Below are 4,409 nucleotides of genomic sequence, written 5' to 3'. Positions count from 1 at the left end.
GTCAGGTTCCATGCGAGAACCGCGTAAAAACCAAATTTTATCATTTTGATCGAAAAACCGATGTAGTCGCTTACCAGTCGATGAATGATATGACACATTCGTATACAACAGTACCAATGATTGTTATCAGGCCGGCCGGTGTGGCCGAGCGGTTCTAGGCGCTACAGGTTCGAATCCTGCCTCGGGCATGGCTGTGTGTGATGTCCTTAGGTTAGTTAGGTTTAAGTAGTTCTAAGTTCTAGGGGACTGATGACCTCAGATGTTAAGTCCCATAGTGTTCAGAGCCACTTGAACCATTTGATTGTTATCAGTGGATTACCGTATCCGCAGCTTTATCTCTGTCTTCAGGAACCTCAATACAAAGTACAATCAAAAATTAAAAAAAGGACTATTTAGCTGCAAAAATCTTGTAATCATCGTAGCAAAATCTTGAAACATGGGAAGGAATATGTTGTGTCCTGCGTAGTCTTCGACTGGGTGCCAAGGAAACCTGCTTTCTCGGATCGCTAGACAATAATTCAAGCAAATCCTATTAATAATTTTTTATTACACTAACACTATTGCAAATCACGGATTCTGATGTGCTTCAAATATGTTCCGGTTTTTTAGCGACGGGCCTTCGTTTTGGAGAAAATCGATTTTGGTGTTCACTGCGTGCTTTGTATACCCGCAACATTACACGTATTCCTAGCAAGTCATCGTAGCCCAGCGGTAAAGGTTACCGTGTTCGAATCCTGCTCGAGTATTTTGTTCTGTTTCTTTTTTTTTTTCAAAATCGACAGAATTTTTCAATTTTATTTCACGGCGTTCGGTTTCGTCATGTGCGATACCGGGAAATACAATTCTTTTGCATTCAAAACGATTTCTCTTTCATCCGCTAATTTCGATGCGAACCATGCGTAACTAATCATGCTTTCAATATTAGGTGCACTGAATTGATGTAGGATTAGCGAATGTAATTTTATCGAATCTACCCTAGAAGCGAGCTCTCTACTGTCTTTCATCAAGTCGGAAGCATTCTGAATAATTTTCGTGAAGATTTTCACCTCTCGGTAAAAATGAACATCACAGGACTAGCAATAAGGAGCGCACTTTGGTGGGACAACTTTTAGGGTGCAGGTGCTCGCTTTCCTTTCATCAGTCAATAGATGATCGTATAAAGTTTAATCGCTCTGCGCTCCCCACAAATCGATAACGCAGAAAAAAAATTTCTGTCCCAAGTACAGAATAATTACAGAAAGCAAGAATTCTTCTCACACCAGTTTCGTGAACTTCCCGAATTTCGTGAAGGACTAAACTACATTTCTGTATTTCCCAGTTAATTCGTCTGCTCGTTTTTGAACGTTAGGACCAAATTTTCCGGACGGTTCTTGCATGCATAAAAAAACATACGGAAGCGGGATTGGAACTCGGTACCTCTAGCGCGATAGCCGTGAACCTTTCCCGCTGCGCTACGCTGAGTTGTTATGTAATGTTACGGGTATACAAAGCGCGCAATGAATTTCAAAATCGATTTTCTCAAGAACCAAGTCCTGTCGCTAAAAAAGCGGATAGCCAGGTACTCACGGTAAGTGCCTCTACAACATATTTGAAGCACACCAAAATCCGTGATTTACAGTATGGAGGGTCCCTTGTAAGATAAATGACAATACTTAAATAACAATACTTTGAGAATTTACAATGGTGTGTGGCAAGCAATGGGCAGCAGACAAAATAAGAAGATCTCTTCAGTATACACAACTCCTAATACACGTGAAACAATACAGTTCCTAAGTCGCTGCTGTAGAGCTCTTATAATGGCTAGTCTTCAACTGGGTTAGGCCAGGCTGCGCGGCGCTTAATGTTTTCTTCGCCTTGACGTCTTCTTCACAGGGCTCTCTGATCTACCATTCCGGACCGTCGTGCAGACGCTTGACTTTTACGCCACAACAGGACAGGTTTCAATATTACGTCCAAAATGTCTTCTTACCAGTTGCAGGAAATAATTCAAGGCTTTTCTTGGTCTCTTGGCGTGAATATAAAGACACCTCTGTCTTTAAGACGAAAAAAATACTGTTAATATAATTCAGATTGAGCGAGATTGTTGGTCGATCATCAGCGATCGGCTTGTTATCTTTGGCGCGTCCCCGGGCATGAGGATCTTTGCGTTTTCGGCTGGGGCGCGCGGGACGGCGAGAGGCAGTCGGTTTGGGGCGGCCGGTGAGACTGCCGGAGTTGTGGTTCGGGCGTAAGCACATGTGTGATATCTGTTACGCTGGGGCTGTTTGCTAATCGTGAAACTCCTGCGGCGGTTACTGGTTGCCTGGAGGGCATTTCATATAAACTGTGCCAAGCCTCGCAGTGAGAGGGGAGTCCGGAGTTGGTGTTAGCCTAGATATTTGTACAAATTGAGGTGTCTGTGTGAGAAGCACGGCGTGGGCCTGTTGGTTGCCTCGTCCTTCTGGCAGTCACCGCAAGCGGATATTCGGCCGGAATGTCTACAGTTTGTGGTGAGCATAGTGTGAACAAGTTCTCGTAGGATGTGCTTCCAGCCTGACTCTGAGCCTGTATTATTTGTGGGTGCCGACCCCTCGTCTGTTACTGCTTCTGGGTGTCCTGCAAGATTTCACAGCAAAACTGTGTTTTTGTGGCATTCTGTGTTTCTGGTTCAGCCTCTGCCTAGAAAGATTTGTGCCTCAACTGAAGGGGGGGGGGGGGGGGGGTTCGATTGGACATCTTTTGGAATTCCTTAATGCTGTAATTTAAACATATATAAAATTGTTCTTTCAGAATAAGCGCCTGTTTCTTTGGGACATTGCAGTTCAAACAGGAGTGGCGTAATGTTAATGAGTATTTATTATTCGTCAAATGAAGTGTATTTAATGTCTTGCAGTTTTCTGAGGCACGCAGCTGTGTTATTGATCTCATTTTGAAGTGTTCTGTCGGGTGAATGACTGCTCCTCACTTCAGTGTATTCCTTTGAGTAGTATTGTAAGGTTTCTTGAATATTTGTCAGTGGGATGTATTGATTCAATTTTGTTTTTCTCTTTCTTTTGAATTACGGAGAATTGTTTAGTTTATCTGGTTATTGGCTTAACTCGCGCTTCACACACTAAACCAGCTGATATTGAAATTTTTTTTTTTTATTCCAGTTTAATGTCAGACAGATTCAAATGTAACTTCATTTATGTAATTTGAAAGAAATGTGTTGGATTCACCTTAATGAATTATGTGCAATCGAAGTAAGGGACCCAGTCCTTCATTAGTGCTTAACAGTGGCATGTAGTTCGGGTTGTGAGCCCCATGCTCGTACCACAGATTCCACTTAGAACTAATAACGTGATTCAGCCTCTCGCCAAAGAAATGTTTCGACGAGGGAAACAATTCTTCAGAAAATCGGTAGACAACACAGTTTCCGATAGCTCTTTGTCATCTAAGGTTTATCAGCTGAAAATATTGTTAAAGTTCATTCATTTCTGCATTGTCAGTTTACATCACTACGTTTTGCTATTTAATCAAGCGTGCCTGGTTTCGCGGCACAACATACATAATAATAGTCAAGACCGTTTCTTACGCCATCCCAATTTTGTCTATATAAAACAAGTTAATTACTGTGAAGTACCTGGCTGCATTAATTTTTCCTTTATCAAGTGTCCTTGGTGTAATGAAAATGTTGTTCTATTCATCCAATACAAACTTTGCATTTCCGTTACGACTACAGGGAATACTCAAGGAACTGTGTCATTGTTAGTAAAATGTAGATCGTTGAAAAGCGACCATAACCACCGAGCTGCAGGAATTGTTGTAAAACATTTCATATCAGCAAAGTAAAGTCCCGATTGCCGGAAATCGTCTGTAATGTAATATCATACACTGCTTCGATTTTCTTTCATCAGCTAGTTGGTTCAAATGGCTCTGAGCACTATGAGACCTAGCTTCTGAGGTCATCAGTCCCCTAGAACTTAGAACTACTTAAACCTAACTAACCCAAGGACACACACACATCCATGCCGGAGGCAGGATTCGAACCTGCGACCGTACCGGTCGCGCGGTTCTAGACTGTAGCGCCTAGAACCGCTCGGCCACCCCGGCCGGCCATCAGCTAGTCATTTGTGTAAAAATTACATCTGCAACAGTTTCGCTGTCGATATAAACTTCAAGTTAATCAGAACATTAATGATTTGAATCATTTTTGATATGGTTTAAGAGCTTAAAATTTGTATGTATCCACTCTGGACTTGGAGCTATCTTCTGTCGTCAAGGCTGCGTCTGTCTACTCGCCAATTCGCTTGCTAAGAAGGATGTGCTCTACAAATTGCTGTTATAAGTGACTATTCGAGCAGCAAAAATGAGTAACTTTAACCTTTTTTTTAAATACTTGCAGCGCACATCGGCAGCCAAAATGTTCTCAGTGCATTTATTTCGGTGTA

General features: G+C 42.1%; 1 non-coding gene across 1 annotated transcript; it reads right to left on the bottom strand.

Moving 5' to 3' along the window:
- Positions 1–3,987: 3,987 nt before the first annotated feature.
- Trnal-uag lies at positions 3,988–4,071 on the bottom strand. Its single transcript has one exon. It is a non-coding gene; the product is annotated as a tRNA-Leu (tRNA).
- Between the last annotated feature and the right edge of the window lie 338 nt (positions 4,072–4,409).

Source organism: Schistocerca americana, chromosome 2 (genome assembly GCF_021461395.2).
Source record: "Schistocerca americana isolate TAMUIC-IGC-003095 chromosome 2, iqSchAmer2.1, whole genome shotgun sequence".
Lineage (NCBI taxonomy): Eukaryota > Metazoa > Arthropoda > Insecta > Orthoptera > Acrididae > Schistocerca > Schistocerca americana.
The sequence above is the reverse complement of the archived record's forward strand: the minus strand, read 5'-3'. Positions and strand labels throughout refer to the sequence as shown.